Raw genomic sequence first — 24,107 nt, forward strand, 5'->3', positions numbered from 1 at the left:
GCCCTCACAGAACTTTCAGAGTTTGGTCTTTCCCTGGCAATCTAGTTAAAGACATGTAGCCGATTTTACATGATGTTTTTGTTGTGGTTAAGAAAGCCCTCTTTCTTATTCTTGGACAATGCATTCAATTTTAGAATTTACAACAGAGAGAGAGAGATTAGAGTTTCCTTTATATAAGACCGACCAAACTATTCTTTTTTTCTTATAAGAGAACAGGAGGCCAGAGAGATTAGTTGGGTTTTCTAAAGATAAACTGTCGTCATTGGATTCACTGGGATAAAGCTTATGTTTTCTGACTTCTTGTCTTTTTCCACCTAGATAAAATATGTAAAAGAGGATAATCTCTAAAAGATTCATTTTCATGGCCTTGACTGAGCAGTAGCAGAACAGTAGAAGAAAAGGCAGCTCAGTGGACTTTCCTCGGGAGGGGACCCCTGAAAAGAAACTCCAAGGGAAATGGGTCTGGAGCCTTCTGTAGTAGAAAATAGGCCCCGGGACCCAGCTCAGCCTGAGGAGGTTGTTCAGGCAGTCCTGAGAGTTCATAATATGAGCTATATGGAGTTGAATATTCTCTGGATGCCCAGAAAATTGTGAGATTACTGTTTCTCACAATCAGGGTAAGAAACCAAGCAACAGTATGTGAAGAAGTCCCTCTACTCCTATCGTCCAGGGAGATTGCTTCTGCTTCTGAGTGTCTTCATGGAAGCTTTGGAAGGGACCCTGAGAGTAGGGTAGGCAAGCTGGCTAGTGTGCCTGGCTTCAACGCGAAGATCCTACTGACTCCTGTGTAATCTCTGCTCTGTATCTGGAGTAATTGGTGCCCTGATATGAATAGGCACACATTGCTGCTGCTCCTTGCTTGTGGATGAAGAGAGAGCTCTTTAGACGGCCACCTTTCCCCTGCATCTTTAATATCAATCTGGATTCGAGTTATACATGTCTGTGTAGACAGAACGAAGACTTCTTTTTTGTCCGCCCCTGTGGCTGCTCCATTTTGTGACCATGAGTCTCTGATAAAACAGAAATAATGGTATCTTCTTCTCTGCCTACCTCACAGGGTAATACTGAGGAACAGATTAGAGAATGAGAAAGTATATAATTTTATAGAAGCAGAATCAAAATATGGTTTAGTATGAATAAAAAGTATAGACTTTGGAGCCAGACTGCTTGGGTCCAAATCTCAGCTTTTCCATTGACTAGCTGAGTAATCTTGGAAAATATGTTCTCTCCAAAGTTTTCTCTTTTGTAAAACAGGGATAATAATATTACCATGCTTCATAGGATTGATGTAAGGAATAATCAGGCTGAATCAAGTAAAGTGATCACATGAATACCTGACATATATTAAAGGCACTACATGTTAGCTGTCATTGTTAAAATTGTATGTAGACTTTTTCTTATCTGGAAAGCACACACATATCTGTATGCATACATACACACAAACACATACATTCCTACTTGTACAACGAACTAAGAACATGCACACATCCTACCCAAGTGACTTCAGTCTTTTTAAACTTTAAAATATGCAGTCTTTGTTTTTGTTTTTTTTTTTCTGAGATGGAGTTTCGCTCTTGTTGCCCAGTTTGGAGTGGAATGGCACAGTCTCCACTCACTGCAACTTCTGCCTCCCGGGTTCAAGTGATTCTCCTGCCTCAGCCTCCCAAGTAGCTGGAATTACAGGCATGCGCCACCACTCCTGGCTAATTTTGCATTTGTAATAGAGAGAGGGTTTCACCATGTTGGCCAGGCTGATCTTGAACTCCTGACCTTAGTGATCCACCCACCTCGGCCTACCAAAGTGTAAAACATGCAGTCTTATTAGGAGGTGATATTGCCCCCAATGGGGTAACAAGTTTTGAGGGAGACAAAAGTCTTACCCTTTTTATGTATAAAGAATAGATATGCATAGAGTATATAAACAATAGATTTATACAGTATACTGATCTACAGTATATGTATGGTATTAAAATTGCAAAGGGTGGTAATAGAAAAAAAGTCTAAAAGCATAACTTGGAAAGTAATGGAAAGATGTTGAGAAACATTGCTCCAAAGTGATGTTGGTTATGTTTTTCTGCTTATATTTCAGGGAACAGCATAGATTGGGGTAGTTGATGATGATGGTAAAGTAGTTACACATACAATGTTATAGCTGGCCAAGTAATCTTCTTCCCTAAAAATATACTATACTGGATAAAGAATGTGGTGAATGAAGACTGTTTTTCCTTGCTCTTCTTTTCCACACATGATGAACTTCAGACTTTGAATGTTGATGATGTATTTTTTTCTGCAACTGAGACATTGCTTCCAGGCAAGTTAAGGTAGGTACCATATCTGAAAACACATATCACCCTGAAGGTATGTATTATGTACCATATCTCAAAAGACATATCACCCTGAAGGTATGACACAAAGACAGCATGAGTATTTGTGTTTCTGGGGCAGCAGTCAGCTAAGTCCAGGGAAAATTGACTAGTAGGTATATATAATAGAAGTTGGATAATGGACTCAAAAGCACATCTTATATTCTTCCTAATGACAAAATCTTGTTGAAGTTGAGTTGTTTTTTATTTTCCTTAATCAAGGTCTTCCACAGGAAATTATAATGTATTGGCAGAAAGATTATGATATAATTAACAGAAAATTTGCTATAATTTGTATCTCTGAAGAGTCATAAACTCACCCATTCTTTCTATGGGAAGAAATTTGCTGCAGATAATGCAATCATGTTTTCAGTGGTTGACTGAGGCTTCAATGTGGATTTAGGAACTAAACTTCTCTGGTTATAGATAATTATATTAATGAAAAGACTGGATGCCTGTGAGAGTTCTCTTTTCATTTGTTTTTAAATGCTCAACTGGTTATATTGTATCATTGTGGTGTCAGATTCCCTGGGTTCAAATCCTAGTTCTGCCATTTCTTAGCTGTGAGGACCTATGTAAATTCCTCAACCAACTTAGATTTTAATTCCATCATCTGTAAGATGGGGAGAATAAGAACTTATAAGGTTGTTGTGAGGAAGAAGTGACATAATAAATGTAAAAGACATAGAAAATTGCATGTTCTTCGTGAGGGCTGCATAAATATTAATTATTATGATGATTGTATGAATTGCTAAGTTGCTAAGTAGGATGTTGCCAGTTTTTCCTTTTTGATGCAGATTTGGTTTGTTTTTGTTTTTGATGAGCTCTAGTTTGTCAGCTTGGGCTGGAGTGCAGTGGCCGGATTTCCCCAGCTCACTGCAGCTCCACCTCCTGGGTTTATGCCATTCTCTGTTCAGCCTCCCGAGGCTGGGACCAGGTGTCTCCAACCTCCGGCTATTTTTTTTGTATTTTTAGAGATGGGGTCACTGGGTTAGCCAGAGCATCTTGATCTCCTGACCTCGTGATCCGCCTGTCTCGGCCTCCCAAAGTGCTGGGATTACAGGCTTGAGCCACCGCGCCCGGCCCTCCTTTTTTTTTTGTAAGCATCAAAATACCCTCACCTTGGGTACACTGAGAATTTGTAACAGAATTATAATGGATTATGACAGCCACATTTTCATTTTAATGCAAACAAAATGCACTATGTGTTAAGTGGATGTGGAAAGGTAATTTATCTCTAAACATTTTTTTGCAGGGGGGTGGAATTTACTTTTTAATGCAGAAAGAAGCAAATGGGAGGTATTTTTAGTTTTGCTTCAGTTGTTAATAACATAGAATGACTCAGTCCTAATGGCTTTGTGGGCACAGTTGCTACAGAGGAAACCATGAAGATCCTGCAACGTAGTTTCTGAGTTTAATGAGACAGAACGATTCAAGATGTGCATGAAAAGAGGCTAAGAATATTTCAGAAGTGGTAAAGATGTTATCATGATGATGGAAGGTCTGGAACGCTTGCTGAGGTTTTTCAGTTTTGCATCCTCAGTGGAAGGTGCTGCCCTTGGGAGAGTGTGAAATAACAGATTGCCTCTCAGTGCAATGTGAGTGTGGGTAGCTGCGGAGACATGGAGCATCAGTAGGGTGGCCATACTCCAGTTTGTCTAGGGCATCCCTGATGTATACTTGTCTTGGTGAAATTATTGATCACCATCTTTAACTCTCCAGAAAACCTGGTTTGGATGATCAACTATATGGGTGCCATAAGAAAAGCCAAGCTGTGTAGCATGTTTCTATAATGATTTGGCTGTGGTTCTTCCAGAGTTTCATGGATTTCCCTGAGGAAATCAACAATAGTATACACAGATGGAATGGGCTTCTCTAAGAAGTCTGTACCTTTCTCCATCTTAAAAGAAAGAACTAAAACCAGACTGGAATTTACTCATTATGTCATCATAGCAAAAGTCTTGTTTTATGTTTTTAGAAGTGAAGGCTTTAATAAATTGGAAAAGGGCATTGTGATTTTTCACTAATTATATTTCAAGGATTAGACTTCATTTTGTTGTGTTTGTGTGTGGGCATTTGTGTACAAATTTACTTTTTAACCCCTTTTAAGGAAGATTGTTAGGAAGTTGCTATCCTAGAAGGATGATTTTTGCTAAGCAAGTGCAAAGGAAGGCACGGGGGTGGTAAAACACTGAAATGTAAATCTTCTGCCTGTTGTGTTAGGGAACATCATTTGTAACCGTTAATTAGAACATGGTGATTGATACCCTTTTTCATAATGCTCTGTGTATTGAACTCACTAATACATTTTAGGGAACATTTACTTTATTATCTTTTGATTTTTGTGGGGCTAGGAGATTTTATGTGAAGGAGTGAAGGATGGCCTCTACCTTCCACTCTTACCCTTACTAAGGAGTTCCTGTATAACCACGTGCTTTTATTCATCTGTTCTTCCCTATTAACACTTATTCTTAATGAATATTTGATTGAATAATGAATTAGATTTTCTGATGGTATCCATATAATTGATCATCCAAATTAGGCTCTCTGGAGAGTCAAAGGGGTGTGATCAATAATTTCACCGAGACAACAAGTGTACATTTTATTTGCTTAAAGTTAAATAGACAGCATTTTCCTCCTTAGGTGGGGATTATTGGAACTCAAGGTACCATAGAATTCAACATTCACATTGAAGATGTGGTATTTTTCACTATTGGAACCCAACATTACATTAAGAGCACATGTGATTAGGATTTGCTTTTCATTCTTGCCTACAACCCTGAAGACCAGGTGAGAATAAGCCAGCTTGAGAGAGATTGCCAAGTGTCAGTGTTCTGCACAATATTCTGGTAAGCAATGTGTCTGGACCAAAGGGAGCCCTCAGTAGATGTGTATTAAACAAATGAATAAATAAACTGGATGAATTAACATGTGAACAGGAGAATCTAATAGTCTTCTCATCTGTTTAAAAAGGGATCCAATATATCACATTCTCTCTCAATGCTTGAAATTTTGAACCTAGAAATAAAGATAAAAAAGTCAACATATAGAGATCCAAATCACTTTTATTAGTAATAAATCACATATTAGAGAATATACTAATATTGTGAGCAGGTGGGTTTCCTAATAGTGGTCCCCAGAATTGGATAGGCCTCCCCATGTTGAGGCAGGTCTTTGTATACCTTATGGCATAAAGTAAAAGTGCATGTTCTCGGAAGGTTTGCCAGCTCCCAAGCAAAAAGAGAGAGGAGATGAAATGAGCATGCCCAACTTACTTTTCAAGTATACTTGAGGGGGAAAGGGTGGGGAGAGGGGGAGGGAGAGAGAGTTTCTTCTATACGAAGAGAAACTTCAGGAGTACCGAGGTAGAATTTCTTCCCTTTCATTCTTTATTTTGGGAAATCTACGATGACCTGTATATACAAAACATAGACTAAGATAAATTGTTCACTGCATTAAATAATTATTTGCTTTAAAAAATTCACTCCTGGGCTCCTTAATTAGATGAAATGAAGGGTTTGAGAGAGGGATACATTGTGGAATTTAGATTTTAAAAATTCTTAGGACTAGGTTGCTTTCTGAGACTGGGTGGAAAGTAAAACAGTCTGATTTGGCACCCCTAGGGTGAGTCTGGGAACAGACAGGCATTTCTCTTCGCTGTGGTTCTTCCTACAAGGAGACCCAACAAGGCCTCCAGGGAGAAGCACAGGTGAATTCTGCAGTCTCAACAGGGCCTAAGTCCAAAAAGGTGGACCTGATCCTGGTGAAACTCATTTCCCAGGATGACCCCCTCCATTCTTTGAGAGAGACTGGCAAATTCTAGCACCTTGGTCTCAAAACCTTCCTAGGCCTACCTGGCGAGAGGTTTATGGAGAGCTATATGAGAAAGAGCAGAAAGTTGGCTGTAAGTGTTATTGGCAGGGGATGGCAGGGAAGGAGGATTCTGGTGACCCCGAATTTCGGTGTGGGTCTCACTGTGACTGCCACCCTCTTGGCCATCATTCTCAATAGCCATAATAAGAACAAATCATAAAGCAAAATCAGATCAAATAAAATATAAATAGGAAAATAAGGGAAAACTCAAAGATAGCAAGCTAAAGTTTAAAAAGTGAATAAGAAAAGAGAATAGAAAAATGATTAGAATAAAAATGTTATGTATGTGCAAAATATGACAAAGGCAAAATGTTAAAAATCAAAATTATTTTGGAGGCAAAATAAGATTTAATGTGACATGAAAGGCTAATATCAACAAATTAAAGCTTAAAATTATAAAAGATAAAAATGACAATTGAAAACCATTAAATACAAATCCCAAATTAGAAGAGTACAAATATTTTAAAAAGAGAACAGAAGTACGAAGTTTTAAATGAAAGAAAACAAGAATTGATTTACAACAGGAAATAAATAAATGAATCAGAATTTGGGGGTAGGAGGAAGTTTTTCACTCCTCACCCACCCTCAGGAATGTCTGATTTGCACCTTGATGGAGGATAATCCGCCAACCCCCATCAGAGGAAGTGATGGGAGGTGCTTCTGATGGGGTGACCGGGGATGTGTTCTGCATCAGGAGTGTGAAAGAAAAAGGAGGGAGGGAGGGAGGATAGACAAGCAGAGAGACAGAAGGAACATATACCCAGAGAGAAACACAGAGAGAGTCACACACATACAGAGGGACAGACACACACAGTGATTGATACACGGAGAGATGCCCAGAGAGGAAGAGACACACATACACACAGACACACAACCCCAGTAAAGAGAAAGACACAGAAAAACGGACATGAAAAGGGAGTGACGCAAAGAAAAGAACACAACCATACACAAGTAGGAGACACACACATACACACAAAGAGGGACACAGACCCACAGAGAGACAGAAGGAAAGAAACACGCCTGCCAATATACAGACAGACCTATACACGAAGGCAGGCAGACACAAGAACATACATAAAGACAAACACGCACACATGCAGACAAGACAGATTCAGAGGCAGATGTGCAGAGGTGTGCAAACATAATAAACACAGGGAGAAACACTCATTGAGAGAGGTAGGCGCGCGCCACACACACACACACACACACACACACACACACACACAGAAACTGAGAAGCAGACTGAGAAAGAGAATGTCAAGAGTGGGAAGAATAAGGACAGCAACAGCCGTATACGCAAAGACAGACACAGAGAATCAGGCCCAGCCCACTGAACATCCCGGCCCAGCAGAGGGTGATTACTGGCCCCAGCGGAGAGAGACCATCAGTCTCTGACTGCAGAGCACCAGAACCAACTATTTGGCAGCCTCTAGGCATGGAATTCTGAGAAGTCCTTTTGTCTCTAGGTCCTGCTCCATCCATCCCTTCTAAAGAAAATTTCAGATGCTTCAGGCCCTCTAGTTATCAGACTCTCCCTACCACCCAGAGTTGAAAAGGTGAGCTCCCCATGGCAACGCGAAACTGGTACACAAGATGACCGTTTCCAGGAGGTCATAGTATGTTCAGATTTGGTGGGTTCTTGGTCTGGCTGACTTCAAGAATGAAGCCACGGACCCTGGCGGTGAGTGTTACAGTTCTTAAATTTGGTGTGTCCGGAGTTTGCTCCTTCACATGTTCAGACACGTCCACAGTTTTTTCCTTCTGGTGAGTTCGTGGTCTCGCTGGCTTCAGGAGTAAAGCTGCAGACTTTCACGATGAGTGGGTGTGCAACCAAATAGTAACCAGCAACAAGACTTATTGTAAAGTGGGACAAACCAAAGCTTACACACCATGGACTTGCTGCTGCTGATACCGCCAACCTGCTTTTATTTCCTTATCTGACCCCACCCACATCCTGCTGATTGGTCCATTTTACAGAGCACTGATTGGTCTGTTTTACAGAGAGCTGATTGGTCCATTTTGACAGAGTGTTGATTGGTGCATTTACAATCCCTGAGCTAAACCCTGAGTGCTAGACAGATAAGTTCTCCAAGTCCCCACTACATTAGCTAGATACAGAGTACTGATTGGTGAATTTACAAACCCTGAGCTAGACACAGAGTACTGATTGGTGTATTTACAATCCCGTTGCTTGATATAAAGGTTTTCCAAGTCCCCACTAGACTCAGGAGTCCAGTTGGCTTCAACCAGTGGGTCCCCCGCCGGGGCTGCAGGCGGAGCTGCTCGCCAGTCCCATGCGAGCCTGCACTCCTCAGCCCTTGGGCGGTTGGTGGGACCGGGAACCGCGGCGCAGGGGGCGGCGCTTGTCGGGGAGGTTCCGGAGGCGCAGGAGCCCACGGCGGGTGTTGGGGGAGGCTCGGGCAGGGCGGGCTGCAGGTCTGGAGCCCTGCCCTGCGGGGAGGCAGCTAAGGCCTGGCGGGAATTCGAGCGTAGCGCTGGCGGGCCGGCACTGCTGGAGGACCCTGCGCACCCTCTGGAGCTGCTGGCCTCGGTGCTAAGCCCCTCACTGCCCAGGCCGGCACCGTCAGCCGGGCGCTCCGATAGCCCGGCCCACCGAGCCCACGCCCTCCCGGAACTCGCGCTGGCCTCGAGCGCGGTGCGCAGCCCCGGTTCCCGCCCGCGCCTCTTCCTCCACATTTCCCCGCAAGCAGAGGGAGCCAGTTCCGGCCTCGGCCAGCCCAGACTGGGGCTCCCACAGTGCTGTGGCGGGCTGAAGGGCTCCTCAAGCGCTGCCAGAGTGGACGCGGAGGCCGAGGAGGCTCCGAGAGTGAGGGCCGCTAGCATGTTGTCACCTCTCAATAGCTGTAGCACTGTGGGAGCCCCAGTCTGGGCTGGCCGAGGCCGGAACTGGCTCCCTCTGCTTGCGGGGAAATGCCTTGACAGCTGTAAGATCTCTGCAGGGATCTGAGTAGTTAGATGCTGACATATCTTCTTTTAGATGCTGACATACCTTCTTTTGGTTTACACTGTCAGCTTCAAACCCTTGACATGGACGATTATATCCAGGCTAGAGCAGAGCGCATCTTGGCCCAGCTTTTCTTCAGGAAGCAAAGTGAGTTTAACAAGAGCCCCCAGTTTAAGGAAGACCAGGTAATCAACCCGCCTTAGAGTTGCTGTTGAGTTCCTATCTATTCTTCCTCCCCATTTCTTGTTATTGCTGTTAAAGAAGGACCACTTGGTTAGTGAACTTGGAGCTCTTTACAACGTGGAAGTGGGAAAGAAAGCAAGTTCGAAGCAGCCTGAGGGGCTTAGTTAACTTTGTGCTAAGAGAAAGTTTCAGTACACTCTGTAGATGAGCATATCTATGGAGGAGACCCAATAAATTAAATTAATAGATTTTTATATGGGTTTTAGCATGTGTGTATATAGTTGTTTACTTTCCTTTTATTACTTTAAATTTATTACTCCAAATGTAAGTCCATTCTCGTTATGTTCATCAGTAAAACTTAATACATTGCAACTATTTTTGTTAATAATCTTTGTGAAATGAAGTAAAGAGGTTAGCTTACATATATACATATTAAGGCACTGGAACCCGGAAACTCCAGCCTCCTCTGCAGAGTTTATAAAGAACCCTACACTAGCAATTCTCAATCCTTTTCTTGGCATGAGATGCTTTAAATAATGCCAACATTTTCAAGGACTCATTAATACTTATTTTATATTAGCTGAGAAAATATTTAATGATAAACTGATTATAAATTTAATACCATCTTTAAATGTATTTGGATTTTATTAATCACACCGTCGTCTATACTTGACAAATAGTCATCCTTGTGTTTGAGAAGCATTTATTTTGTCTATTGGCAATGCTGCCTGTAAATGTGAGTTCAAGGATACCTTATTATGATTCGGAAGCTGGTAGTTTTCAAGTTGGGGGTTACTGTCTTAAGTAAAAAATAATTGGTTTAGACCTAATCTGCACTTGGTTTTTGTTTGAAATTTATTTTATTTATTTATTTATTTTTTTGAGACAGAGCTTCACCCTGTTGCCCGGGCTGGAGTGCTGTGGCATGAACTCAGCTCACTGCAACCTCCACCTCCCAGATTCAAGTGATTTTCATGCCTCAGCCTCCCAAATAGCTGGGATTACAGGCACACGCCACCATGCCCAGCTAATTTTTATATTTTTAGTAGAGTTGGGATTTCACTATGTTGGCCAGGCTGGTCACGAACTCCTGACCTCAAGTGATCCACCCACCCTGGCTTCCCAAAGTGCTGGGATTACGGGCATGAACCACTGCACCCGGACTTGTTTGCAGTTTATTTCAACAGGTATTTGGTACCCTTGCAGTACACTGGGTACCACCATCAGTTTTGGGCTACCCTATATAAAATTTTAAAGTAGATGTAGCTGGGTTTTAATGCCTTTGATCCAACCCCTTTCAGTCATTGCCTTGAGATTCGGTGGGATATTTAAAAATATATTTTAGGCCGTTTGTTCCTAGGCTACAAAGAATCTGTGTCTATCTATCTATCTATCTATCTATCTATCTATCTATCTATCTATCCATCCATCCATTGACCCGCCTATCTCTATCTGAACGGTTACTTCTCTTGACTACAAGTACAGAATGTAGTGAAAATCAGGAATGGCTCACTTTTTGCAGCGGGAGGTGGCTGCCTCCATAATGTACTTTAGGAACAGGACAACCTCTCCCTGCCCTTGACTATTTGTTTATCTAGCTATTCATTTACCATTTACAATCTATGACTATAAGTGAAGCATTATGTTAGATGTTAGGGATATAAAATTGACTGTTAAATGATCTTTGCCCTGAAATAGCTTAGAGCCTATTGAAAGCCACAGTAAAAACAGTGATACATTGTAATAGTGCTATGATAAGTATACATTATAATCAGTGATATATATGTATATACACACATACAAAGGATATATCTGTACATACATACCTAAATGAGACACCACACCCAGCTATGGGGTGGGAGGTGGAGGGTGTCAATAAGTTTTCCTGGAATCGCTCTGAATGAAGATGAAGAGTTAGCCAAAGCATGAAGAGGAAGAGGGAATGTATGTGCGTGAAGGCTGCTCCATGGTGAAGGTTGAAGGAGCCAATCATGCTAGGCATGATTGTGAAGTGTGAGAAAGCAGTTCACTGTGGCTGGAAAGGAGAGGCCCAGTGGTGAGAGGTGAGGGTGGAGGAGAAGGGAGGAATCAGATTCGAAAAGACCTGTTATCCCTTAGATCCGCCTTATTGTGAATTTAGCTTATTTAGCTTATTGTCCTTTTCTGGGAGAGCTAGACAATCTGAGAGCATGGCAGCAGTGGGAAGTCTCTGGTGGTGGTGGTGTTTTTTAAAGAGATTTTTAGCAAATGTTCACAGTCCAGGAGGAGGAGTGTAGTTGAGAAAATCAGTGAAAAGCACAGGGCAATGGGTATACGGAAGAGGATGTCCAAATAGAAAATAATCATAAAATGTAAATGATAATGTATGCAGAGTTTATTAGTTTTGTTTTACCTTGGGTTTTAAAAAATATATTATAAACCAGTTCATAATTCATTCTCTTATATCAGGAAATATTTTATCAGATTATGATGTGGTCATTTAATAAAGATTTTTACCTCCGTATATTATTTTGTCATTGTAATTTTGAATAAAATCTGTTCTAGTAGGTTTGTGTATTTGAGGCATTATTGGATCCTTTTAGGCATTCTTCAAATATGATTTATCATTACCTAAAGAAAATATGGGCCGGGCGCTGTGGCTCATGCCTGTAATCCTAGCACTTTGGGAGGCCAAGGTGGGCAGATCACCTGAGGTCAGGAGTTCGAGACCAGCCTGACCAACATGGTGAAACCCTGTCTCTACTAAAAATACAAACATTAGCTGGGCAAGATGATGGACGCCTGTAATCCCAGCTACTCGGGAGGCTGAGGCATGAGAATTGCTTGAACCTGGGAGGTGGAGGCTACAGTGAGCCGAGATTGTGCCACTGCACTTCAGCCTGGGCAACAGAGTGAGACTCTGTCTCAAAAAAAAAAAAAAAAAGAAAAGAAAACGTATATATTATAGTGCAGGAACTTTCTGTATTTTCTGATAATAATATACTTGAAGTCTGATTTAGAAACTTAATCCACCATGAAATAAGAAAAACCTAATAACCTAATAAAACAATCCCATTGAAATCTTGTTGGTATATTAGTTTACAGTGGGAATGTGTTCTTTCATTTCATGAATGTTGTTTTTTTTTCCCTTTCTTGGGATGGTACCTGTTTCCTCATACTACTTTATTATTCAGGGTACATTTATCTATTACCCCGCAAGTGCTTTTAGGGGTTTTGGTGTATCCACTTCATTTTTTAAAAAATCAATGTATTGAAGTGTGAATTGCTCAATCAGATTGATATTTGCTATCATATATAGGTAGACAGATGTTTGACAGAAAATCTGCTTTAAAACTGAAATCACCCTAACAACTTTATACACACATTCAATGATATAGCCACACCTGATGGATTTGAAATGGCATAAATTATAACACCTAAAATATACTTAGATGTTGAAAAAGATTTTTAAAAAGAATTTTCTTTTTAACAGCAGCTTTGACTGAGTGGAATGAATGTAATTTGAATACAGGAACTACAGGTTAGGTAAAGAACCACTGCATGCTCCTTATTGCTTCTGAATAATGGAAAGTTTCTTTGTTCATACTCTCATCCTTACCTGTGGATGGAGGAGTCACTGGGCTGCTTTTTATCACCCAAATGATCTAAGGAAAGGAAAATAGTTATTGTTACTGTATTACTTGATTCTCAACTACATAATTTATCAATTGTCAGAAACAAGTCAGCAGTATAATATTATTGCTTAAAAAAAACAAAAAAGAAAGAGTTACAGTGATTTTGTGTTAGAATTTACAAATGATGTCTCCTCCATATTATTCACTAATCATAACTTTATGAAACTGATATGTTTACTTTGGATCACTGTTCCTCTGGAAAACAAAAAACAAAAACAGGAAGGAACTGGAGAGTCCAGAAAATAATAGCGATGGCTAAAGAAATGGGAAACTATTTTCATCATGTAATTAAGTTGAAACTATATGGAAAAAAACAGTTAAGGGATACGTTTGAATCAGAGAATTGTGGAGCTGGTGGAAGCCATGTAACATCTGGTCCCATTACTTTAATTTGCAGAAATGGCAACTGAGACCTGAGAAGTCTAAATTGCCCAGATGGCAAGTGAGATACTTGAGACCAAAGTTCAGGCCTTCCCACCTCCACCCCATAGTATTTTGGGGCTAGTGTCTTCGAGTGTGTGAAAGATTGCTTCACAGGAAGCGGAAGTCTCTGTTAGCTAATACATCATCTTCAAGTGGGAGAGATGGCTTCTATTTCCTACAAATCAGGCAGCCCCAGCACCAGCACTGCCACTCCTTTGCGGGGCTTCCCACACGCAGGGGTGCTTGGGTTCCCCCGAGGCTTCTGTGAAGAGGTGGCCTGAGCCTCCTGAGAAAACAGTTCGCTATTCCTGTGTAGCCAAGCACTCAATGCTTGTTATTTTATTTTTATTTAAAAATTTCATGGTAGTAAAATATATAGAACATAAAATTTATCATTTTAACCAATTTTAGATGTTCAGTTCAGTGGCATTATGTACATTCACAATATTATGTAACCATCACCACCATCCATTTCTAGAACTTTTTTGTTATTCCAAATAGAAATTCTATACCCAATAAACAACTCATTTGCCCCTGCCCCTGCCCCAGTAACCTGTATTCTGCTTTCTGTTGTTATGAATTTGCCTATTCTGGGTACCTCATATAAGTGGAATCATATAATATTACTCAATGTTTGTTTTTTTTAAGTTCTTGCTCATTTAAAAAATTGCACCTTTGTGTGCTTAGCATAGTGCTAGGATTCTTTGAGAGACATGGGATGTGGCCTCGGAGAATTTACAATTTAAATGTTTTGTATTCAGTTCTGTATTTCACTTCCCTCCCTTCCGCTGCCCTGGATAAACCCAGCCCTTTGCACATCATGATCATCAAAAAGAATGTTTGTTCATTTAGACTTTGTTAGGGAGTTTGCACTAACAGATATGAAAAAAATTAAACATGTGGGTCTACATTAAGCTCTAATTATCTCCAGAGAACGCAACACACACTCCTTCAGTGATTCCTATTTCAATGTCTTAACAGTCCTTAGTCCTCCAATTTTTTATAAATCACCTAACATTTCTTTGCTCTTGCTTTTTTGGAGGAGGCCTTTATTCAATCCTTAAAGTTTAAACATCCAGATGAGAGTGTTTAAAATCTTGTGTTAGTTCTTTTTTTTTTTTTTTTTCAACATTAGCAAGAAACCCAAATGGCCTAAACTGGTGTCTTTCTCACCTCTCATCTTGGTTTGAAAGGAGCTGGGCACATTCCTCAGCCCCGGGCTAAAAACTCCCTGAGCCCAGTACAAACACCACCTGGAAAGTCTCCGATAAGGAGACAGCCGTTCAAGGTTTTACTGAAGGCGCGGGAACCAAAAGAATTCCTTTGTTCCCCTGTAACTCTCGGGCTATGAAAAGCAAACGCTCACATTGTTCGGGGCCCTCTTGTATACTGTGGAATGGAGGGACCAGGTTCGAACTTGTAGTAAAGATCCTTGCTGCTTGGCTTTGACTCTGGACTCTGGTGGTCTTCTTTGGGGAACAAACGGTCTGGGCATAACAGGTTCAGTATGTTCAACTTCATCCTGCTGCCAATAAAGCCGTCATATTATTAATTGAGCCTGATGTATTCAGATTCTTTTTCAGTTCAGAGTGCAGGAGTAGCTCATGCTGAAAAGAAGGAAACCACAATGTTCACCCTACATAACAGAATACTGTACCATGTGGGCTGCAGTGAGGAAGCCACTAGATTCTTTGTAAGCCAATGCATTAGCACACATTTTAGTGTCAGTGAATGAAAAGACTTAAAATTTTAAATCATCATCCAGAAAAAAAAGCAATTAGTAAGCTTGTAATAATTTTTGTATCTTTTTTTCAGGAAATTGGGCAGGTATGAATAAGGGATTTTTATTTGTTTTTGTTCTGGTATTAAGGATGCAGTGTGCTGTAGGTGTTAAAGTGTCAGATATAAATTAAATGAAAAATAGAAAAATGGCTAGTAAAATTGGTCTCAAGTTAAATGTCTCCTGTACTTAGATAACCTTTTTCCCAGTATCAGCACTGCTGAAATGATTATTGACCTTGGAGACAGGTTTGTCTCTGTTCATAGTTTTAAATGGTAAAAGCCAACAAGAAAAAATTCCTGTCAACCAGGATATATTACCCTTTCAAGTATACTTTTTCTTATCTTGTAAAATAAACCGTTGGAGATGGTTTTACAAGTGTGTAGTACTCAGCTCCCAACTAGCCTGGGTGTGGGAAGGAGTTTTTAAATACTTAGTGACAGAACATAGAGAAGCAGGACCACACAAAATAAAAGGGAAAACTGTAGGTTTTTGTTTTAAAATGTCATGACTTGACCAAGGGCTGCAGTAGAATGAAGGGGTTGACTGCCCCTTCACACCTGTGGGCGTTTCTCGTTAGGTGGAACGAGAGACTTGAGAAAAGAAATGAGATACAGAGACAAAGTATAGAGAAAGAAAAAGTGGGCCCAGGGGACCAGCGCTTAGCTTACAGAGGACCCACGCCGGCACCGGTCTCTGAGTTCCCTTAGTATTTATTGATAACTATCTTTACCATCTTAAAGATAAAGGAGTGGCAGGACAATAGGATCATTTTAGGGAGAAAATTAGCAGTAAGACATATGGATAAAGATCTCTGTGACATGGGTAAGTTCAAAGGAAAATGCTGTGCCTTGATATGCATATGCAAATATCTCCATAAACCTTTTAGCAGCATTGTGCCAGCAAGTCCCGCCAGCAAGTCCCACCTTATGCCGTAAGGCGGTTCTCTCCTATCTCAGTAAACAGAGCATACAATCGGGTTTTCCACGGAGATGTTCCATTGCCCAGTTCCTGGATGACTTGTCTCTTGACTTGTGATGATGCTGGAGGTCTTTGCTTTCACTCCTCTACCTGGCTAAGCCCATCTCTCCTTTAGACCCTCTCTCTAAAATTCTAGACTCTTGTAGGCATTCCCTACTTGACATTTCCACTTGCTTGTCTAATAAACATCTCCAACTCAACAGGAACAAAAGTCAATTTCTAATCTTTTTTTCTAAGCCTGTTCTCCCTGAGCATTTTTCATTTTGGTTCCTGGCAATTCTATCCTTCCAAATATCCTATCTATTCTATCCTCGGGCCGGAATCCTTGGAGTCATTCTTGCCTTTTCTCTTTCTCTCACATTTTCTGTCTACTCTGAGCTAATCCTGAATTTGACCAGTTCTTGTTACCGCCACTGTCACCGCCTTGGGCAGAGCCATACCATTTATCTCCCGACTTGCTTCAGGGGCTTCCGAAGTTGGCTTTCCACTTCTGCCTTTGCATCCCACTTTCAGTCTATTTTTAGAAAAGTAGAGGTATCTTTAAGTTAAGTCAGATCGTGTCTTCTTATCAAAACCATCCAGTGGCTTCCCATGTCATCCAGAGAGAAACCAGAATCCTACAGGGTCCTGTGTAATCTATCTTCTATTCTCTGCCCCTCTCCATGTCCCACCTGTTCATGGCCCACCACAACTCCCTCTCTGACCTCATGTTTACGACTCTTGTTCGTGGTCACTCACCACCCTCCAGCCACATTAGCCTCTGGGCTGAGCTTCCAATTCCCTTGGCACACTTGCGTCTTATAGCATTTGCTATGTGGTTCCCTCTAGCTGGATTTTGAACTCTCCCACACCTTCAGGACTTTGCTCAAATGTCACTTTCTCAAAAATCATCCCAATTAAAATGGAAAAATGACTGCCACTCCACACATAATCCCATGTGCCCAATTTTTGCATATGGATACCGTAGAAATATTTCTAGATATAGAATAGCTGAGTTCAAATTATACACATTTAAAATGTTGCTGGCTATCGCCAAACTACCATCCAGAGAGTCTTTACCAGTTTACATTTTCACCAAGAGTGCATTAATTTCCTTACTCCAAACCCTTAATCATACTCTGAATTATCATTTAAAGCCATGTTTGCCAATCCCATAGTCAAAGTATAATAAATTATTATTGTTTTAATTGTAGATGCCTTAGATTACTGTTGAGGATGACCATCTTTTTACATCTTTATTCATAATTTGTAATTTGTGCTTCTATAAATTATCACTTGTCTATTTTTCTTTTTTTAAATCATCAAATTATTAAAGCTCTTTAAGAATTAACCATTTGTTAGTATTGCACATTGTACCTGGTTTACCTTTTATCTTTTTTATGGTGATTTCCTGATTATGCAAAAGTTTTAGATATTTAGATGTTAACTAGGTCAATCTTTTCTTCCTTTTTTTTTTTTTTTTTTTTGAGACAGAGTCTTGCTCTGTTGTCCAGGCTAGAGTGCAGTGGCACCATCTCGGCTCACTACAACCTCCGCCTCCCAGTTCAAGTGATCCTTGAACGCCTCAGCCTCCCAAGTAGCTGGAATTACAAATGTGTGCCACCATGCCCAGCTAATTTTTGTATTTTTAGTAGAGATGGGGTTTCACCATGTTGGCCAGGCCAGTCTCGACACTTGACCTCGAGTGATTCACCTGCCTCAGCCTCCCAAAATGCTGGGATTACAGGTGTGAGCCACCATGCCTGGCCTTAACCTTTTTTTTATATGGGATCTAGTTTTGTTGTCTTACTTTAGAAAAGTGTCTGCAATCCCTCATATGAATAGTCACTCATATTTTATTCTAAGAAGTTTATGATTTTATCAGTACATTGACATACAGAATTTGCAGTTTATTTAGGTTTAGTATGCCTGATTAGAAAAACGGCTACAATTCTGCACCCTTTTGAGTATGAACCCCCCATCTGCAATGTGACTTTGCTGTTCTGTTCATCAGGAGGTAGAGTTTGTTTTCTCACCTCTTAAATCTGGGCTGGCCTTGTAACTTGCTTTGACCAATCAAATGTAGTGAAAATGATATTCTACTAGTCCCAGGACTAGACCTTTAAAGGCCTTTCATGCTCTGCTTGCTCTCTCAGAACCTTACAGTGCCATAGGAATAAGCCTGCTAGGCAACAAGAGGCATATGGCCCTGCTACTCTCATCACTTAGCTGATAGCAAGCCAACTTCTGGAGACAAGCGTAAGGCCATCTTAGACTAGATGGCCTTCAGCCAAGGAGTCAGCTGGACAGTAACTGATGGCAGACCCATGATGAGCCTGGCCAATATCAGAGGAGGTTCTCTGCTGAGTCCAGGCCAAACTGATGACCCGCAGAAAAGTAAACTAGACAAATGGTGGTGTTTTTATGTTCTGAGGCTTGCCTTATTATGAAGTAGAAGTTAACTGGTATCTGAAGTAGGGAATTTCATTTATTTATCCAAGGGTTAGTCTGTGGTCTAACATCAATACTACATACATAGTTCATCTTTTCTCTGTTGATTCAAAATGTTGCTTTTATTTCAAATATATTGTCTTGATTTGTCTTTTTGGTATGGTCTTGCTCAATGATATGTTTCAGTATTTGGAAGGACAAGTCTCACTTCATTATTCTTTTCTCCTACAATCTTAGCTATTCTTACATTTTTATTCTTCCAGATGAACTTGATATTATTTTTTCAAAAAGGGAATGCTAGGTTTTTGATTGGGGTGGTATTAAACATGTAATTGAAAAACTATTGGCATTTTAAAAATATCGAACCGTTTAATCTAGAAACACAGTATTTTGAATCATATTTTAAGTTACATTTTATATAATTCAGAAGAATTTTATAGTTTTTCTCATATGACTTTCTCACATTTCTTGTAACATAGTTTATATAAAAATGGATTTTTAAATTTATATTTTATTATTTTTGCTATTTAGAAAAACCATTAACTTTAGTATATTAATATTTTAACTGACTACCTTACTGAGCTCTCTAATTGTTTTTAGAAAAGATTTAAAGTTGAGATTTTTAGCTATACAAATCATATCATTGCAAACAGTGACAATTGTTCCAGGTTTTTTATTTTTATTTTTTATCAGCTCCTATACGAGGGTGGGGGTGGAAACCTGATTGCTGCATACATGGAGGGTGAGAAAGGAGCGGGGAGCTCTGCAGCCATTGCAGAGGCAAGGGCCATACTCTTAGTTGGCTTGGTGGATGGTGCATTGCTCAAAACCAGGCAACATCTATTGCTGGAGTTCAGATGTGTTTCTGGGAAAGTCTTCTGTACTAGCAGGCTGGCTACAACTGAAGCCTATGTCTATTAGGGGCTGAGAAACCTCTTTGGCAGGGAGCTAACAGAGTGTCGCCTCCAACAGGAAAGAGGCCGTCCCCACTTGCTGAAGGAATGCAACATGTCATCCACATGCTGAGGATTCCAGAGATTGCAGAGCAACTTTGACTTCTTCAGGGCTCCAGAGCAGCAGCATGGTGGACAGTGTGCTTATCGGCAGCATGGGCTGCCAGGCCTGGAAAATGGGATAGTACCTGGCAGAAGAAGCCCTGGTTCCAGACATAATCATGATACCTAGTGGCAGCAGCAGGAGCTGGACAATGCAGACCTCCCTGGAAGAAATGGCACGGGTGCTTGTCATGAAGCAGCTCCCAGTGGGCATGGCAGCACTTGATGGCACCAGAGATGGTGGCTGGGGGACTTCATGTGATACCTAACTGGGCTTGCCTTTGTGAGTCCATTTGAGGCAGCCCTTGGATATTCTAAAAAGTATACAAGGGGGCTTTGAGGGGCTTAGGGACCTGTGTGGCAGGCAACGTTAAGAGCCAGAAAAATATGGAGAATGAGTATTCCTATAATCTTCTGTACCCATGAGTGAAGGTGTGCCCGAAGCAACATGGGTTACCAAGTGAGGGGATTATTCCCAAACTGGCCATCGGAGCAGTAGAAGAACAAGACCATTTGCTACTGCCTCTGGGGTTATCTCTTCATTTCAAAGTATTTTAGTAGGACCAACACACATACACACACACGCTCATACACACACAGAGAAGTAATCTGGGACACGGGGTTAAAGAATATTGAACAGGTTTTCTTTCTTACACAGACCCTGTCATACAGGCATACAGGGTCTCTGGTATCCTGATTCATTCAAGTCGTGGACATTTGGCTAGGGATTGAGAACCCTGTAAGACACAAAAATTACACCGTGGCTGGTTCAGGTTCTAGGGCTATAAAAATGACAGTAAGACAGGGCTTAAGTAACTTTCATTTTGGTTTTCTAGTGCATTGCTTTCCTCCCTTTCTCCTTCCTTCCTTTCCTACATTTCTTTCTTCCTTCCTTCCTGGCTTGCATCACCTCCAAATAATTTGAAAACCTATATATTTCCTCTTACATTTATGTTTTACATAGAAATATTAAAAATTGTAAACTTAAATAGTTGCAAATGACAGTTATCAGATTATTGCATATTACATCTGTGCTTCAAATACATTTTTTGAAGCTACAGAAGGAAGCTACAAGGCAGGCAGGCAGGCGGGAAGGAAGCAAGGAAGACAATGCATTAGAAAACCAAAGTGAAAGTTACCCAAGTTATCTCTTCATAGAATGTGTCCACCACATAATTAATTGAGAAACCATTCTCATCATCAACCCAAACAGCCAGATTAAGCTTTCTTTCTGACAAAAAGGGGCTTCCTTGATCTTTTAAAATTCCATTCAAATGCATTCCTGGGATAATCATCCCACTTCTCAACTCTCATCTTAAAATACAGGGAAGAAGAGAGAGTATAAGGAACGGGAATACAAACAGGCTGGGAGACTCACCTGAGTTTGTCGTTTGGATGCAGTGAGACTGTGCCTCCTCCATATTTCCTATTTCACTGGCTTCATTTGCCCTCGCAGAGCTCTTCCTCAGGGGTCATGCTTTTTCAAATTGCCCGTGGTTTTAGTGACCTGGAGGTCTTCCTGGCCTGAGGTGATGCTCCACAGTAAAACTGGAGAAGGTCATGCAGTTCTTCTGTGAGGAGGGAGAGGAGGATTGTAACAGGGGCGGTGATGGAGGGGACCCTGCCTCGCCATCAGAGGCTGTGCCCGGACAATCACTTTTAAGAAAAGACACCGATGTCGAGGACCCGGACCTTGATTCCTTCCACAGTGTCCAGCCCATGTATTCCCCTCCCAGCCTTTGTATGCTCACTGTATCTGGCTGGTAGAGAGAATAAGTTGATGAGCTGCATTGAGGATCAGGTAGAATCCTCTATGTAAATTAACCCATTGAATCCTCACAAAGATCTTATAATTGTCCTATTATTATCCTCAACATCCTAATTTCTTAGAGAGAAAACTGAGGCATAGAGAGATTAAATACCAACAGCCAAGCCCATACTTGAACTTAGGCAGCCTGACTCCAGGGCCTTGCACTTAACCAGTGTCCTACGCTGCCACCAAAACACAGAGTCATCTTTTATTTCTTAACTTTTTCTTTGCTAACAACAAAATTTATACACTGTCCAGTATAGAAAACTTGGAGTTCTCAAGGACAATTTTGTTGGGAGAAACATTATTTTATTTCACTGAAAATGAGTATATCTGCGACAATGTTTTTGAAGCGATTAGTGAAAGCAATATTCCAGGAAAACTAGTAATTTATTTTTTGCTAATAATTCTCAAGAGTGATAATATTAGGATCTTGAGTCCTAAACTCATGCGTAAGTAACTAATTAGGAGAAAAAGAGAAAAAGGAAAAAGGAAGCAAAGGAGACAAGAGGATGAGGCCTTGAAAACACAGAGTAGAAAAACAACATATGTCGAATTTATTTTAACACAACTCACTTAAATTCAGTGCATATTGTGAGCAGTGTTTACCAAGATATTTGAATTTTCAGAGAATTTTATTTCTATTAGTATATTATTTCAAAAAATATTGTCAGGTATTTGTACATTTAGATATCATCTTTAGGGCAAAATAGCTACCAATGGACTTTAAAACAAATCATTTATATAGCCAGTATGTTGAAAAAAAAATATTAGGTTTTTGGGCCAAAAAATTATATTTATGCTTAATTCTTATTTATTAAAAAAGTCACATGTAAGTATAAATCAGTTGAAAAAATACAGAGAGCTATAGTAAAGTGATTACATGAGCAACAATAACAACAATTTACCGTTGTAATGGTTGGGTGTTTTATCTCTCCAGTAAAATCTACACACCTTCAAACATTTAGGGCACCTTTTGAGGAGGGATGAAGAAGTTAGTGAACACCTAATGATAATTATATTAAATTGCCAACACAATTTTCAGTGTGACACTGAAAAAAAATTCTAATACTAGGTGGCAAGTTTAGATGGAGAAAAGGGAGCTTGCTTAAGGAGAACTAGACAGACATTTCGAAAATTTGAGAAGTTTCACAGTAAAAAGTCTTAGTGTATAACTGCTATTTATATCTTCCCTTCCTGCCTTCCTTCTCTCCTTCCTTCAGTCCTTCCTGCCTGCCTTCCTTCTCTCCTTCCTTCCTTTCCTTTCTCCTTCTCTCCCCCTTCCTGCCTCCCTTTATTTCTTTCTTTCATTTTTAAACTTTATTGGGATATAATTGACATATAAATATTTTATATATATATTTAAAGTATATGACTTGGTGTTTTGATATACATGTACATGGTGGGAGAAGGAAATGGGGAGATGTTGGTCAAAGGGTGCAAATGTTCAGTTATTCAAGATGAATAAGTTCTGGAGATCTTGAACATGGTGACATGTTAAGATCTCCTGAACTTAATAAAAATTGACAACTATCCAGCATGGTGACAGTAGTTAAAAATACCATATTGTTTGCTTGAAATTTACTAAGATGATAGATCTTAAGTAAAATCTTCTTACCACATACACACATGCTAAAGTGGTAACTACATAGAGGTAATAGACATATTGAGTAGCCGGAATAGAATGATTCCTTCTTTCTTTCTTTAGCACATATTCATTGAGTGACTACTCCAGGTATTGCTATAGGCAATAAGGTTCAATAGCGATCAAGGCAGATTACGTTCCTGCCCTCCCGAGGCTTACATTCTAATATAATACATCTCTAATACTGTTTCCATTTCCTTCATTTTTGCTGCCATCCCTCATTAATAAACCTGGGCTATTGTAAATAGACTTCTGACTGGTTCCCTGGACTTCAACTTTCTCTCTCTACTCTGTTTAGCATGCTGCCAGCAATTTAATTTTTTCAATATATTGCTTAGCTAATTTCTTTATATAGTGAAAGCCATAATACTATCAACCTCATATGATTATCATGACACTTAAATGAAACCTACAGGTAGACAGCACAGTAGGTCCTCATTGAATATTGGCCCATGTTGTTATTCCTAAGTCTGCATTGGCTTCTTCCTCTCCACTAGGGAGGAAGCCCCTCATCCATCACTGGAGCTCTCCAAAGTTTTGGTTAGGGTGTGGCATATGACATGTTAGTGCAGTTCCGTTTGGTTTAGAGTTTATAACCTATTTGGGTTCACATATAAAATATAATTCAATCCCCAAAGGGATCATCTTTCATGGGTAATTAGGAGAGAGAAGATTTTTCTCTAGAACGCTTTTCAGTATTTCAGATTCTGCCTTGTCAGCCTACACCCAGCCTGTCCAGATGTGGGATATCGTTATTACAACTAAGTTATGTTGATAACCTCTACTTGATGGTGATGGTAAGACCATCACCATTTTTCTAGATCCCTGACCTCAAACCTGTTCTTACCTACTCCTCCCTAACCCTTGCTCTTACAGTTTCCCCCCTCAGGGTTGTGTTCCCCATATTGATAAATGGTACTGCTAC

General features: G+C 40.3%; 1 long non-coding RNA gene across 1 annotated transcript; it reads left to right on the top strand.

The window, feature by feature from the left end:
- The first annotated feature begins 6,717 nt into the window (after positions 1 to 6,717).
- On the top strand, positions 6,718 to 20,632 carry LOC116271483. The gene is made up of 3 exons (XR_004180082.1): positions 6,718 to 7,792; positions 9,270 to 9,386; positions 19,645 to 20,632. It is a non-coding gene; the product is annotated as an uncharacterized LOC116271483 (long non-coding RNA).
- The last annotated feature ends 3,475 nt before the right edge of the window (positions 20,633 to 24,107 follow it).

The sequence above is a fragment of the Papio anubis genome, chromosome 19, assembly GCF_008728515.1.
Source record: "Papio anubis isolate 15944 chromosome 19, Panubis1.0, whole genome shotgun sequence".
In the NCBI taxonomy this organism is placed as follows: domain Eukaryota; kingdom Metazoa; phylum Chordata; class Mammalia; order Primates; family Cercopithecidae; genus Papio; species Papio anubis.